The sequence below is a fragment of the Amblyraja radiata genome, chromosome 30 (assembly GCF_010909765.2).
Source record: "Amblyraja radiata isolate CabotCenter1 chromosome 30, sAmbRad1.1.pri, whole genome shotgun sequence".
NCBI lineage: Eukaryota > Metazoa > Chordata > Chondrichthyes > Rajiformes > Rajidae > Amblyraja > Amblyraja radiata.
This window is the reverse complement of record NC_045985.1, coordinates 3,542,703-3,559,235: the sequence shown is the minus strand read 5'-3', so window position 1 is coordinate 3,559,235 and position 16,533 is coordinate 3,542,703. Positions and strand designations below refer to the sequence as shown.

The window sequence follows — 16,533 nt, the reverse complement described above, 5'->3', positions numbered from 1 at the left end:
CCGAGAGGATGAGAAGAAGATTCTAAATACAATGGAGCAAAATCTTGGAGAGATTCAAGAGAATTTAAATTCCATTCAGGAGGAACTCTTAAAGTTGCAGCAACAGCTGGATCAAAAAGACAGTCTGGTGTTTCTGAAGGTGAGGGGTTACACTACAGTTTGGTGAAGTGAAATGCACAGTCACAAAATGTGGGTGACATTTCAGAAATAAATGCAGCATTTATCAGTAATTCAGAACTAGGTAAATGTTTAATCTGTTTCAGCTGTTGTTGTTCCCAAACTAATTGGCCTCCCGTATAATCTATGGGATCTCAGGACTGCCTGGCCGGAATGTAGAGAGGTGTTTGTGTTCTGTAGCGTTTAGAACAATGACAGGTGATCCTATATCTGATCCCAAGGACCACGAATGGACAGAGAGCAGTGAATATCTGGGAGTCTCCAACCAAGAGACTCTGAGAGGTTTAACATGTTAGACGTATTTATACCAGAGGAAGATACATTTTTGAAAATTCGGGGAATTGTAATCGAAGGGAATGGGGCAAAGAGGAGGAGTTCAGTCCTGGGCTAGATCAGCCATGACCACATTGTGGGGATTAACATTGAAATCTAGAACGTGGCGCACACACACATCAGATTGATCATCTATATCCGGTTCCCATCAGCAGTGGGTGGTCACCTTGGGGGAATTTGCTCTGTTTGTTTTGTCCACCTTGTTTCACCATAGAATGAAATCACGTTCTACATCATAGACGTTCTTTATGTTTAAAACTCTTATTAATGTTATGTCTGTATTCCTTCTTTATGTGCTGCATCGGCAAGAAGCATTTCACTACACCTAGGTGTATGTGACTAATAAATAACCTTTGAACCTTGAACCTTAGACAGGCCATTCATATAACCATATAACAATTACAGCATGGAAACAGGCCATCTCGGCCCTACAAGTCCGTGCCGAACTATTATTTTCCCCTAGTCCCATCCGCCTGCACTCAGACCATAACCCTCCATTCCTTTCTCATCCATATACCTACCCAATTTATTTTTAAATGATAAAATCGAACCTGCCTCCACCACTTCCACTGGAAGCTCATTCCACACAGCTGCCACTCTCAGAGTAAAGAAGTTCCCCCTCATGCTACCCATAAACTTCTGTCCCTTAATTCTGAAGTCATGTCCTCTTGTTTGAATCTTCCCTACTCTAAATGGGAAAAGTTTGTCCACGTCAACTCTGTCTATCCCTCTCATCATTTTAAAGACCTATATCAAGTCCGCCCTTAACCTTCTGCGCCCCAGAGAATAAAGACCTAACTTATTCAACCTTTCTCTGTAACTAAGTTGCTGAAACCCAGGCAACATTCTAGTAAATCTCCTCTGTATTCTCTCTATTTTGTTGACATCCTTCCTATAACTGGGCAACCAAAATTGTACACCATACACCAGAATTGGTCTCACCAATGCCTTGTACAAATTTAACATTACATCCCAACGTCTATACTCAATGCTCTGATTTATAAAGGCTAGCATACCAAAAGCTTTCTTTACCACCCTATCTATATGAGATTCCACCTTCAGGGAACTATGCACAGTTATTCCTAGATCCCTCTGTTCAACTGCAATCCACAATTCGCTACCATTTACCATGTACGTCCTATTTTGATTTGTCCTGCCAAGATATAGCACCTCACACTTATCAGCATTAAACTCCATCTGCCATCTTTCAGCCCATTCTTCCAAAAGGCCTAAAGCTCTCTATAGACTTTGTAAATCTACTTCATTATCCACAACACCACCTATCTTAGTATCATCTGCATACTTACTAATCCAATTTACCACACATTCATCCAGATCATTGATGTACATGACAAACAACAGTGGACCCAACACAGATTCCTGAGGCACCCCACTAGTCACCTGTCTCCAACCTGACAAACAGCCATCCACCATTACTCTCTGGCGTCTCCCATCCAGCCACTGTTGAAACAATCTTGCTACTCCTGCATTTATACCCAACAGTTGAACCTTCTTAACCAACCTTCCATGAGGAACCTTGTCAAAGGCCTTACTAAAGTCCATATAGATAACATCCACTGCTTTACCATCATCAATTTCCATAGTAACCCCTGCAAAAAATTCCAGAAGATTAGTCAAACATGACCTTCCAGGCACAAATCCAGGTTGACTGTTCCTAATCAGACCCTGTTTATCCAGATGCTTATGTATATTATCTCTATGTATCTTTTCCATTAATTTGCCCACCACTGAAGTCAAACTAACCGGTCTATAATTGCTAGGTTTACTCTTAGAACCCTTTTTAAACAATGGAACAACATGCGCAGTACGCCAATCCTCCGGCACTATTCCCGTTTCTAATGACATTTGAAATATTTCTGTCATAGCCCCTGCTATTTCTACGCTAACTTCCCTCAATGTCCTAGGGAATATCTTGTCAGGACCTGGAGACTTATCCACATTTATATTTTTCAAAAGTGTCAATACTTCTTTTTCTTTGAATCTCATAATATCCATAGCTACTCTACTTGTTTCCCTTACCTCACATAATTCAATATCATTCTCCTTGGTGAATACCGAAGAAAAGAAATTGTTCAATATCTCCCCCATCTCTTTTGGCTCTGCAGATAGCTGTCCACTCTGTCTCTCTAATGGACCAATTTTATCCCTCGTTATCCTTTTGCTATTAATATAGCTGTAGAAACCCTTTGGATTTACTTTCACCTTACTTGCCAAAGCAACTTCATATCTTTTAGCTTTTCTAATTTCTTTCTTAAGATTCTTTTTACATTCTTTATACTCCTCAAGCACCTCATTTACTTCATGCTGCCTGTAATTATTGTAGATCTCTCTCTTTTTCCGAACCAAGTGTCCAATTTCCCTTGAAAACCAGGGCTCTTTCCAATTTTTACTATTTCCTTTCAACCGAACAGGGACATAAAGATTCTGTACTCTTAAAATTTCCCCTTTAAATGTCCTCCATTTCTCTTCTACATCCTTCCCATAAAACAAAATGTCCCTATTCACTCCTTTTAAATCATTTTGCATCTCATCAAAGTTAGCCTTTCTCCAATCAAAAATCTCAACCCTTGGTCCAGTTATGACCCTCTCCATAATTATATTGAAACTAATGGTATTGTGATCACTGGACCCGGCGTTCTCCCCAATTTCTCTCCTTCTCTCATTCAGCCCATCCTACCTAGTCATGTTTTCTGCTCCACTCATCATCCCTCCCATCTACTCTCCACACCCGGTAACAATACCCCAAATTCCAGGAGCCCTAATGTGCTTATCCCGCCTGCACTTACATTTATCTCTGCTGTTGGCTTCAGTCCCTCCAATGCAAGTGAGGTCCATGTTCTCATGACTGCATTCCTTTCAGTATTTGTTGAATAACATGCTATATTTCAGCTTTGATTTTTGGTCTCCCCACAAGTAGAGATATTGTTTCATCCCCACCCATTTAAATCCACTGATAATCTTAAATCCTATCTCATAATTCCTGACATGTTCTCCAGAAAAAATCCCACGACCTGCCCAGTCTTTGCATGGAGTTCTGTGTAAGAAGGAACTGCAGGTGCTGGTTTAAACCAAAGATAGACACAAAAAGCTGGAGTAACTCAGCGGAACAGGCAGCATCTCTGGAGACAAAGAATGGGTGAGATTTCGGGTCGAGATCCGAAGTCTGAAGAAGAGTCTTGACCCAAAACGTCACCCCTTCCTTCTCTCAAGAGATGCAGCCTGTCCCGCTGAGTTACTCCAGCTTTTGTGTCTATCTTTGCATTGAGTTCCATCCTCTGAGTTATGGCGTCATTCTCATGAACATTCCATGTGCTTTCCCCCATCGTTCTACATCTCTGCGGCAATATCCGCTTTCTGGCTGCATGACAGTGGTGATAAGAGTTGGGAAATGGGAATTATCAGAATGTTGTAGGAATTTGGTGACATTCCCGCTGTCGGGATGAGGACGGTCCATCTCAGTGAATTGAGATTTGTGTTTTATTTCTTTCAGGAGGAAGCTGGTCGTAAGCAAAGGTAGGACATGCTCTTGATGGAAACATTGTAAGTTTTTGTTGAACAGCCCAATATATTTCTAATGTTCAGTTTATAACCAGCTGTTAAATATTTGCAGGGTTCGTGATGAAGATAAACCACTGTCGGTGGTAGATGATAACTTGCTGATTGAAAAATTTGATCATCCTTTTTTGTACAACACAGTATTGGCAGAAACACCTGATGCCATCAAGCAAGGTAAAGCTTATACCTTTTCCATTGTTCTTGTTTCTGACATCTTTAAGTTATGCGTAGATGCAAACATTAATGGTATTTTGGACTGAAGGGAAATTGAAGATTTGATCTTCCACCAAACACAGCTGCAAAAAAGCATCACAGACAGAGTGTGATGTTGCACAGAAACAGGCTCTTTGACTCAACATGACCCTGCCAACCAAGTTGCCCAACCAAGCTAGTCCCACTTGCCTGGGTCTGAAACATATTCTTCCAAGTCTTTATTATTCACATCTCTACCCAACTGTATGTAAAATGTCATCATTGTAGCTGCCTTGTCCACTTCCTCTGTCAGTTCGTTCCATACATACACTACGCATTGACTGAAATAACTGAACCATTTTCCACTCTCATCTTACACTGATGCACTCTGAGTTTAGACTCTCCTACCTTGTGTAAAATACTGTGGCTATTCACCTTATCTGTGCACCTTGTATAGATCTCATACAAGGCCTATAAAGGCATTCTGATGGGCTCCAAAGACAAATGTCCCTGCCTGTCCAACGTCTCCTTATAACCCAGCCCTACAGACCTGATGAAATTATTGTAAATCATTTACCACCCTCTCCAATATACAAACAACCTCATTGTGTCAAATGCTGTATTTAATATCCTGACCTATAAATCATGAGTGACAAACATATTCTTCACCACCCTGCCTGTCACTGTTGCATCTTCCATGGCACTGTGTACCTGCAGCCCGAGATCTCTCAGTTCTATAAAGTTCCCCGTTTACTGTGTATGTCCTGCCCTGGTTTGTCTCAGCAAAGTGCATCACCTCACCTTCACATGAATTAATCCCACCTGCCGTTCCTGAGCCCATTGGCCCAGTTCACAGGGATCCCATTTATTCTCAGATAACTTTCTTCACTCTCCATAATGTCACCAATTTTAGTTCCATCTGCAAACTGACTAACCATGCAACCTACATCCAATCGTGTATATAAATAAGGAACAACATTGGACTCCAGTCCGAAAAACAACCCTCTACTAACACACACAGAAACAATAAAGATTTAACACAAACATGCACCACAGTATTCATCACTGTGGTGGCAGGCACAAAATTTGGCCAGTCCGCCTCCATTTTCCCCCGTGGTCGGGACCTCAACCCTCCGCAGCCGTCGCTGCGGACGTCCAGATGTACAGACTGGTAAAAGTCCAGGTAAGTCCAGAATCGCCTCTTCCCCACTGGATACCGCGGCTTCAGGTTGGTGGAGGCCGCAGGCCGGCGGTCGAAGATTTAAAGTCCCCGCCGCGCCGCAGCCAGAAGCACCGGAGACGGCAGGGCCGGCGGCCAGGGCTCCGCGGCGAGGGACCCCGATCCTGATGGTAAGTCCATGCCCCGCCCGCAGTAGAAGTTGGCCGCAGGCCGGCAGTCGGAGTCGGAGCTTCTTCTCCCCCCGGGGCCCCAACTAGGGATCCCAGACTGCGGACGTCTCGCCAGATGGAGCTCTGCAGACCCCGGCTTCAGGCTACCGCGGGTCAGCGAACGGAGCGCTCCCCTCCGGCGAGGGCTTGCCTGCTCCATGCCAAGAGTCCGCGCTGCGCCCGCCGCTGAAGCCCCAGGCACGTCTCCGGGTAAGGCCCCCCCCCCCCCCCCCAAAAGTTGAAAAGACTGACACGCTGCTGACAGGGCTGCCGGCTTGCAGCGCCCCCACCGACCGGTGAGGGAGTGCAGCGTAGGTTCTCCAGGTTAATTCCCGGGATGGCGGGACAGTCACATGCTGAGAGAATGGAGCTGCTGGGCTTGTGCAATCTGGAGTTTAGAAGGATGAGAGGGTATCTTATTGAAACATAACAGATTATTAAGGGTTTGGACACGCTAGAGGCAGGAAACATGTTCCTGATGTTGGAGGAGTCCAGAATCAGGGGCCACAGTTTAAGAATAAGGGGTAAGCCATTTAGAACGGAGACGAGGAAACACTTTTTCTCACAGAGAGTTGTGAGTCTGTGGAATTATCTGCCTCAGAGGGCGGTGGAGGCCAGTTCTCTGAATACTTTCTAGAGAGAGCTAGATAGGGCTCTTAAAGATAGAGGAGTCAGGGGATCTGTGGAGAAGGCAGGAACGGGGTACTGATTGGGGATGATGAGCCATGATCACATTGAATGGCGGTGCTGGCTCGAAGGGCCAAATGGCGTACTCCTGCACCTATTGTCTACTTTCTATTGTCACTCACCTCAATATCCTCTTGCTCCGATCTGCCTCCATATGTGAATAGTCCGCTTCATTCCTCCATCCCCACTGCAACCTGGCAATCTTCCTCACTCTCCCCACTCTGGATAGCAGTAACAGGATCGGTCCGAGTCAGCATGAATTTACGAAGTGGAAATCATGCTTGACTAATCTTCTGGATTTTTTTGAAGATGTAACTAGGAAAATGGACAAGGGAGAGCCAGTGGATGTGGTGCACCTGGACTTTCAGAAAGCATTTGATAAGGTCCCACATAGGAGATTAGTGGGCAAATTAGGCACATGGTATTGGGGGTAGAGTGCTGACATGGATAGAAAATTGGTTGGCAGACAGGAAACAAAGAGTAGGGGTTAACGGGTCCCTTTCAGAATGGCAGGCGGGGTACCGCAAGGCTCGGTGCTGGGATCGCAGCTATTTACAATATACATCAATGATTTGGATGAAGAGATTCAAAGTAACATTAGCAAATTTGCAGATGACACAAAGCTGGGTGGCAGTGTGAACTGTGAGGAGGATGCTATGAAAATGCATGATGATTTGGACAGTTTGGGGGAGAGGGCAGATGCATGGCAGATGAAGTTTAATGTGGATAACTGAGATTATCCACTTTGGTAGTATAAACAGGAAGGCAGATTACTATCTAAATGGTGTCAAGTTGGGAGAAGGGGAAGTACAATGGGATCTGGGGGTCCTTGTTCATTAGTCTATGAAAGTAAGCATGCAGGTACAGCAGGCAGTGAAGAAAGCGAATGGCATGTTGGCCTTTATAACAAGAGGAGTCGAATATAGGAGCAAAGAGGTTCTTCTGCAGTTGTACAGGGCCCTAGTGAGACCACACTTGGAGTATTGTGTGCAGTTTCGGTCCCTAATTTGAGGAAGGACATTGTTGCTATTGAGAGGGTGCAGCGTAGGTTTACAAGGTTTTTTTTTTTTTTTTTTTTTTTTTTTTTTTTAAATTTTATTAGAAGTTAATACAATACAAAACAATACAGTGGCACATAATTTTAGGTGCCAACTATGTCATACCGTAATCCATTCCATGTACAACCTCTAGTTTTATGTTATGAGTAAGCAAGACAAGAAAAAGAAAACAATAGAAAGGGGAAAGAGTGGAAAAATAGATGGTAGAAAGTAGAAAAATGTGAAGTGTGGATATAAAAAAAAAAAATAAATAAATAAAATAAAAAAGAAAAGGTGGAAAGTAGAAATAGAAGAGAAGGCCCCTTAAAAGAGAATTTTTCAAATCTATATTCGGAGATGTAGATCTATCCACGTCATGAACTGAAATCAGCAATCCTTATGGTACCGCTGCATCACATGATTCCAAAAAGTCGATGAAAGGAGACCAACTCCTTAAGAATTGGTCATATTTATCTATTAGTCGGAGTCTCATTTCTTCCAGGCGTGCTATGTCCATCATATTCCTAATCCACATTTTAACAGTTGGTATGGCTGTATTTTTCCAAAATTTAAGTATCAATTTCTTTCCAATTATTAACCCATAATTAAAAAAAACATTTTGGTCTTTATTTAAATTGGTATCTTCTCCTATTATTCCAAATGTAATCCATTCCATTTTGGGTTCTATTCATGACTTGAAGAGCTTTGTAAATATATCAAATATATCACTCCAAAATGTATTCAACTTTGTACATCCTACAAATGAATGTGTTATATTAGCGTTTTGAAACAAACATTTATCGCATCTGGGAGAGACGTTTGGATAAAATTTATTCAACCTCGTTTTTGAATAATATAGTCTATGTAATAATTTGAATTGAATTAAATTATGTCTTGCATTAATAGAACAGTTATGTGTATTCATCAAATACTTTTCCCATCTATCCTTCGAGATCTTTATCATTAGCTCATGTTCCCAATCTTCCCTTAGTGCTTCTGTTGAGGGTGATTCTCTATATAATATATTATTATAAACGCATGATATTAATTTTTGTGAATCAGCCTTAATATTCATTGCTTCTTCTAAAGGGTCTAAAAATATAGTTTGGAATCTATGTGTATATTTCTTCATAAAGTCACATACCTGTATATATTTAAAATATTGATTATCCTTCAATTTAAATTTTAATTTTAATTGTTGAAATGATAACAGTTTACCCAATTCATACATATCCCCTACTTTCCTAATCCCCAGTCTATCCCATTGTTGATATGTTTTGTCGATGAGAGAAGGTTTGAATGCGGGGCTGTTCAATAGTGGGGTTAGTACTGATAAATTATTTAATTTCAAGGATACTTTTATTTGTTTCCAAATTCTTATTATATTGTGAATAATTGGGTTCTTCTTATATATTATACTATTCTATTTTATCGGTGAGAGCAGGGTCGTTCCTATATCGTGCGGATAGCACTCCTCTTTCTCCATTCTTATCCACTCCAACTGCTGAGTGGAACTTTCCAGCCAGTACATTATGTTCTTAATATGCACTGCCCAGTAGTAATACATAAAGTTAGGTAATGATAAACCCCCAACTTCTTTAGATTTGCACAACTGCTTTCGTTGAATTCTATGTGTTCTGTAATCCCATATAAAATTAGTGATAGTGGAATCTAGTTTTTTGAAAAAATATTTTGGAATATATATTGGGATCGCTTGAAACAAATATATTAATTGTGGTAAGAAAGACATTTTTATAGCGTTAATTCTACCTATCAATGAGAGCGGAAGTGTTTTCCAAAATGTAATCATATCATTCAGTTTATTTAATAGTGGTATAAAATTGGCACTAAATAATGATTTGTGTCTTCTCGTAATTTGAATACCCAGATACTTGAATTTTTCTGTTGCAATTTTGAAGGGGAATTTTAGTAAGTGTCTCGAATCCTGTGGTTTTAAAGACATAATTTCACTTTTATTCCAATTTATTCTATATCCTGAAAAAGAGCCGAATTCCTCAATTAGTGTTAATAAGGTGGGTATACTCGTTTGTGTATTAGTAATATATAAAAGAATATCATCAGCATATAGTGAAATTTTATTCTTTGAATCCTTAGTGTTATATCCGTGAATATTCGGGTGATTTCTAATCTTTTCGGCCAACGGTTCTATCGTAAGGGCAAATAGCAATGGTGATAAGGCACACCCTTGCCTATTACCCCTTGATAAGTAAAATTTTGGAGATAGCGTATTGTTAGTTAATATTCTTGCCGTAGGTCTATCGTAAAGTAGTTTAACCCATCTAATAAAATTCTCTCCCATATTGAATTTTTGGAGTACCTTGTACTGCCATTCTACTTGATCAAATGCCTTCTCTGCATCCAGCGTGACAACTGAAATATCTTCATTGTCCTCATTATGAGAGTACATTATATTGAAAAGCCTTCTCAAATTATTAAACGATTGTCTTTTGGGTATAAATCCCGTTTGATCCGTATTTATTAAATTGTTAATATAATTATTTAGCCTTCTAGCTAGAACCTTTGCTAAAATTTTCTGATCTGTATTTAGTAGTGAAATAGCTCTATAAGAACCCGGTTCATCTAAATCTTTATCTTTTTTTGGTATAAGTGTTATTGTTGCTTCTGCTAGGGTTTCTGGTAGTTTATTTTCGGTATAAGCCAGCGTGTATAAATTGAATAATCTTGGTATAATTGACTCCTGAAATCTTTTATAAAATTCATTACTAAAACCGTCTGGTCCTGGGGTCTTCCCATTTTTCAGTGAGTTTATTATTTGTTTTATTTCTTCACTAGTAATCCGTGCTCCTATTGCTCTTGTTCTAAACTATCCAATTTTGGGAGCTTGCAATTATCTAAAACATTTGTGATTTTACTTACATCTGTATTTATTTTAGATGTATATAAATTGTGATAAAATTGGGCAAACCTCTTGTTAATATCCTTAGGCAGTGTTAAAAACTCACCCTTATCCGATTTAATTTTAGTAATAGTTTTTTCCTTTTCTCGTTGCTTCAGTTGCCTCGCTAGTAGTTTATGGGGCTTATCCCCAAATTCGAAGTGTGCTTGTTTTGTAACTTGGAATAATCTTATTACTCTAGCCGATAGTATTCTATTGACTTTATATTTCAATAAAGTTATCTTATTATGTTTATTTATGGTTGGGTCAGTTGCATTGTCCAGTTCTAGTAGTTTTATTTTCTGTTCTATCCGCTGAAGTTCTCTTTTATTCTCCTTATTTTGAAAACTTTGGTAAGAAATTATGACGCCGCGAATATATGCCTTGAAGGTTTCCCATAATAGCGGTGCAGAAATACCCGGCGTGTCATTTATTTCGAAAAAAAGTTTTATTTGTTCTTTTATATACTCATAACCCTGCGGGTTATTTAATATATGTACATTGAATCTCCAAAAAGGTTTTATACTCGGCATTCCCTCAATTTTAAGTATAAAAGTCAATGGTGAATGATCAGAAATAATACTATTATGATATGATGGTTTATTCGTATACGGGATTAATTTTGTGTCCAATAAAAAATAGTCAATTCGCGAATAAGTTTTGTGAACTGATGAATAAAATGAGTATTCCCTACCACTTGGATTTGCTATTCTCCAAATATCAGCTATGTTATTATTTTTTATATAAGTATTTAAAAATTCACAGGTCTTAGTTTTAACAAGACGCTTCCCTAGCTTTATTGATTTATCTAAGTATGGATCTATAACAGTTAAAATCTCCCCCCATTATTATATTTTGATAATTATGCTCTGCGATTAAATCTATTATTTTCCTAAAAAATTGTGGGTTATCAAAATTAGGCGCGTAAATATTTATCACAGTTAATGGTGTGTTGTAAATTTCTCCCGTGACTATAACATATTTTCCCTCTTTATCAGATATAGATTTCTTAAATTTAAAAGGTATACCCTTCCGAATTATAATAGCCGTGCCTCTTGCTTTAGAGGTGAATGAGGAGTAATAGGTTTTACCTATCCAATTTGCCCTTAATCTGATCTGAGTTTGTTGTTTCAGATGTGTCTCTTGTAGGAAAGCAATATCCATATTTAATGATTTTAATTGTGCCAGAAATTTACCCCTCTTAATTGGCTCATTCGCACCTCTGATGTTCCAACTACAGAAGGTGAGACCTCCGATATTTATTCGACTATTATCTTGCATTGGCTATTATTACCAGACTGTATGATTCATGTGATGCCGCCAAGTACCTCGGAATCCCGAATCCAGGGTTGTCCTTCATAATTTCTAGTAGTTCTACATCTCCTGACACTATTAAACATAATTAAGGGAAAGAGAAAAACATAAAATAAAGTGTACATAAAAATTATTAAGCCATACACCAAATAATTGTGAATAAACAAAAAAAGTGAATGTAATTTATCAAAAAAGCGATAAATTACAAAAAAAACACCTAAGGTAGCTAGATTTGTTTTTAAATTGACCTCCGTCGATGAGATTACGCACTGGGCCTTTTCCCCTATTAGAATTTGACCCAACGTTAGTCGGTTCCCTCTAATTGTTACCAAAATTATCATATCAGGTCAATTAATCGCTGAACAGTTTAAAATAGAATAAAATAAAAGGGAAGGTAGAAGATTTGGATTAAAATTAAAGAAATTATGGGTTAAAGTACCTCGTCAATAATGACACTTTTCATTTACCTGTATGTTAAGTAATTCATAATTAGTATTTAGTATTTAAAGTATATGTCTAACCTCCCCATCCTTCCTGCTATATAGTTAGTCATGTTAGTATAGTACATTACGCCTTTAACGTTAGTTGAGTTTATTGCGCGTAAGTGGTTAATTAGTTCGTTAATTATATATATAAATAATAGGTCATATAGTGTGGAACAGATGCCTCATAATGGCCATTTCAAAAGGAGACGGTCTCATAGTTCTCCGTGCTGAGGGGTTTGTTGACGAGCTTGCGACCTTGAGCTTCCATCTGTGCTTTCAGTTCAGAAGTTTAATTCGGCCTCTGTTATTGAACAACACATTCTTGCCAGATAAGCCTGTCTGGTAACCGTCTGAAGCGTTCGAATGTCTTAATTGAAACAGAAAAAACAAAGTTCCACAGATAAAATGTCTATTATTCTGTTCCTCCTTGAACTTTGTTTAAAATCTCCTGGGCGTATTTGCAAGCAGAGTCCGGGTCCGTAAATGAGCGTTGCTTGCCCTTAAACGTAATTAGCATTTTCGCTGGATAGATCACGCCATAACGAACTTCAGAATGTCCATATAAAATACTGCTTGCCCTTTTAAACTCGCGTCTTTTTGCCAAAATTTCCCGAGGATAATCCCTGTAGAATCTTACGATATTATCAGCAAATGTAAGATTTTCTCCATAGGTTATCTTCTTTAATAGAGTTTCCAAAGTTGAAATATCCAGGAACTTTACAATGATTTGCCTTGGTTTAGCATTATCATGTTTTTGGAAGCGACCCACTCGATGAGCCAGGTCTATCTTTGGTTTTTCTGGAAGTTTGAAAACATCTTTAAGTAGATTAGTAATAAAATCACGCATTTGAAGGCCGTGTTCAGCACCCTCTTTAACTCCTACTATTCTCAGATTTTGCCTCCTTGACCTGGCCTCTAAATCTTGACATTTCTCATTCAGCTTATTCGTTAGCTCCCAATTAGTATCGTGTTGTTTTTTCAGACCTTGTATTTTTGGCTCATCTGTTCCATTTCACCATCCATCTCTTCCATCAATTTTTCAGAGTCTGTTAATTGCTTCAGCAGGTTGTCATGTTTATTGTTATAATCTTTCTGGATACTTTCCAATTCCTTCGCCGTCCTGGACTCCAAATCTTTAAACTGCTGGTTCAAGGCTACATAAAGCTCTTTTACTTCGCCGCAGCTATTATCAATTTTCTTAGAAAGAGTGCCCTCCATAGTGGAGAAGTTGTTCTGAATTGTAGAATTCATTTTGGCAAATTGCTTCAGAAGATCTTTAGTAATATCTTTAAGAATATTAGCTCTTACCGTTTCTTCCCAGCTTTTCATTTCTTTCCCCTTTGTATCACTTCTCGCAGCCATATCACTTGTAGGTTGTTGAGGTTCCAGCTCCTCTTCCAAACTTTCAAAAGTGAGTTCCGGGGAGGTTTCAAGCTCACCCAGAGCTTTTTGGAGCTGGAAACTGATTGTAGTCTTCTTGGGTCCTCTCTGACCTCTTCTCTTACTCATCCAGTTTTTACGATAAAATCGTTTAAAATCCCAAATCCACCGGTACCGTTTGATGGAGTCAGTACCCTCGACGTTCAGCAAACCTGATAAGATTTTTTAACTCGATCCTGGCATGGGAGTCGACTTTAAACACGATTTGTCGGAGGAGAGCTCAGTGCAGCTGCCTTCACTGCTTCATAGCAGCCACCGGAAGTAGGTTTACAAGGTTAATTCCCGGGATGGCGGGACTATCATATGCTGAGAGAATGGAGCATCTAGGCTTGTACACTCTGGAGTGTAGAAGGATGAGAGGATATTTCATTGAAACATATAAGATTGTTAAGGGTTTGGAAACATGTTCCCGATGTTGGGGGAGTCCAGAACCAGGAGCCACATTTTAAGAATAAGGAGTAAGCCATTTAGAACAGAGACGAGGAAACACTTTTTCTCACATAGAGTTGTGAGTCTGTGGAATTCTCTGCCTCAGGTGGCGGCAGGTTCTCTGGATACTTTCAAGAGAGAGCAAGATAGGGCTCTTAAAAATAGCAGTCGGGGGATATGGGGAGAAGGCAGGAATGGGGTACTGATTGTGGATGATCAACCATGATCACAGTGAATGGCGGTGCTGGATCGAAGGGCCGAATGACCTACTCCTGCACCTATTGTCTATTGCCTATTGTCACTCGTCCTCCCCGTACACCCTCCTCCGCCTCACAATATTCCCCATTCCATCCCTGGATAAAAACTTCGGGAGAGATGTATGCTGTTCATCCGATGTTGTTGTGGATGAAACCCCGGTCAAGGTTTCAGTTGTCCGCCCGCCTGTGCCCGAGTCTCCCCCCGACCCCCGGGGATTCTCTGATTCTCTGCTTCTCCCCCCAGTCTCCGTCACCCTGGATGTGGGAACAGCGCATGCGCAGCTCGAGGTGTCGAAGGATCGGAAGAGGGTGAGACTGACCGGGACCGAGAGAAGTCTCCGTGAAACCAGGAAGAGGTTTACAGGCAGTCTGTGTGTGCTAGGATCGGAGGGATTCACATCGGGGAGACATTACTGGGAGGTGGAGGTGGCGGGGAATCGGCGCTGGAGTCTGGGAGTCGCCTCAGAGTCTGTGGACAGGAAGAGAGAGCTCACACTGACCCCGGAGATTGGAGTCTGTAGCATCTGGCGGTTGGATGACGTATTAATTGCACTCACCTCCCCTCCATCCCCTCTCCCCGCCCGTCCCATCCTCGGGAGGGTGGGAGTTTATCTCAGTTACGAGTCCGGGACAGTTTCATTTTACAACGCGGACACCAAGTCCCATCTCCACACCTTCACTGGGAATAAATTCACGGAGAAACTTTATCCTTTCTTTGGGCCTTGGAAGGAAAACCAGTGGCTGAGAATCTGCACCGGTTCCGCTCCGGGTGTGTAAAAGGGTCGGGACCCGGGACCGGCGTCAGGAGCGGGGCTCAGGGGCTGTGGGGCAGAAACCCGGTGGAAAACAGGTCGACGCTGAACGAACGGCTCCCATTTAATCCCCAAATTCCGCGTCGTGAAACAAACCCCAGTGAGCGCGGAAATAAAACCAGGGGGAATGTAAATGTGGGAAGAGTGAAATAAACAGTAACTGAAATCAGAGCTGTCTGTCTGTCTGGCGATCCGTTCATTTTAACGCGTTAACCGCGTCCGGCAACGGAACAGAAATTATTTTTGTGAAAATATAAAGATTGAAACAAGCTCCCTTCCCGCGGGTTCAGCAGCAGCCGCGGGCGGCGAGTCCTGAGCTCCGGGCACCCCCGGGTCCTAAACTCCGCCCACTCATTGCATTTACAGCGTGTTTGCAGCATTTGCTCTCCACACAACAGATTAATTTTATTCGGAACGGATCTTTGGAAGAATGGGGTCAAGCCCAAGGGGGGAGGAAATTGGTGTAAACTTTGCTTTGACAGCCAATGAGCGGGTGCTTCGAGCTGCCCACGACATTAACATCATTTAATGATTTAAAGGGCGGTTGTAATACAAAAGTCGGTGCAAGGTGGGGCAGCGGTAGAGTTGCTGCCTCACAGCGCCAGTGACCAGGGTTCGATCCCGACTACAGGTGCTGTCTGTACGGAGTTTGTACGTTATCCCCGTGACCTGCGTGGGTTTTCTCCGAGATTGTCCCTAGTGTGTGTAGGATAGTGTTAATGTGCGGGCCGGTGGATGTAGTGTACTTGGAGTTTCATAAATCATTCGATAAGGTCCCACCTATTGTCTATTGTCTATTGACATATGGTGAAAGAATGGATCGACTGGGCTTGTATTCTCTGGAATTTAGAAGGATGAGAGGGTTCCTTATAGAAACATATAAAATTCTTAAGGGATTGGACAGGCTATAGACAATAGGTGCAGTCGTAGGCCATTTGGCACGTCGAGCCAGCACCGCCATTCAATGTGATCATGGCTGATCATCCCCAATCAATACCCCGTTCCTGCCTTCTCCCCATACCCCCTGACTCCGCTATCTTTAAGAGCCCTATCTAGCTCTCTCTTGATAGCATCCAGAGAAGTCAAGTCAAGTCTATGTGTCACATCCACATACAAGATGTACAGTAAAATAAAAGTGGCAATGCCTGCGGATTGTGCAAAACAGCAGAACACAATAGAACAGAACCAGTATTTACATGTTAGAAAAAAAACAACAATTTAAAAAAGACACAACACAACATAACGGCCGAACGCATCACTCTCTGCAGAACCTTCCTGTCCTGTGCAGAGCTGTACCCAAACCAGATTGTGATGTTGCCGGACAAGATGCTTTCTACAGCCCCAGAGTAGAAGCACTGAAGGATTCTCAGAGAGACTCTGAATTTCCTCAGCTGCCTGAGGTGGTAAAGGCGCTGCCTTGCCTTACTCACCAGTGCGGCAGTGTGTGTTGTACATGTCAGATCCTCGGTGATGTGGACTCCCAGGTAT

The 16,533-nt window shown here is 41.2% G+C and overlaps 1 long non-coding RNA gene across 1 annotated transcript; it reads left to right on the top strand.

Moving 5' to 3' along the window:
* The first annotated feature begins 108 nt into the window (after nucleotides 1–108).
* Nucleotides 109–14,598, top strand: LOC116989825. Its single transcript, XR_004416330.1, has 4 exons — nucleotides 109–139; nucleotides 4,022–4,044; nucleotides 4,142–4,260; nucleotides 14,478–14,598. It is a non-coding gene; the product is annotated as an uncharacterized LOC116989825 (long non-coding RNA).
* Nucleotides 14,599–16,533: the final 1,935 nt, after the last annotated feature.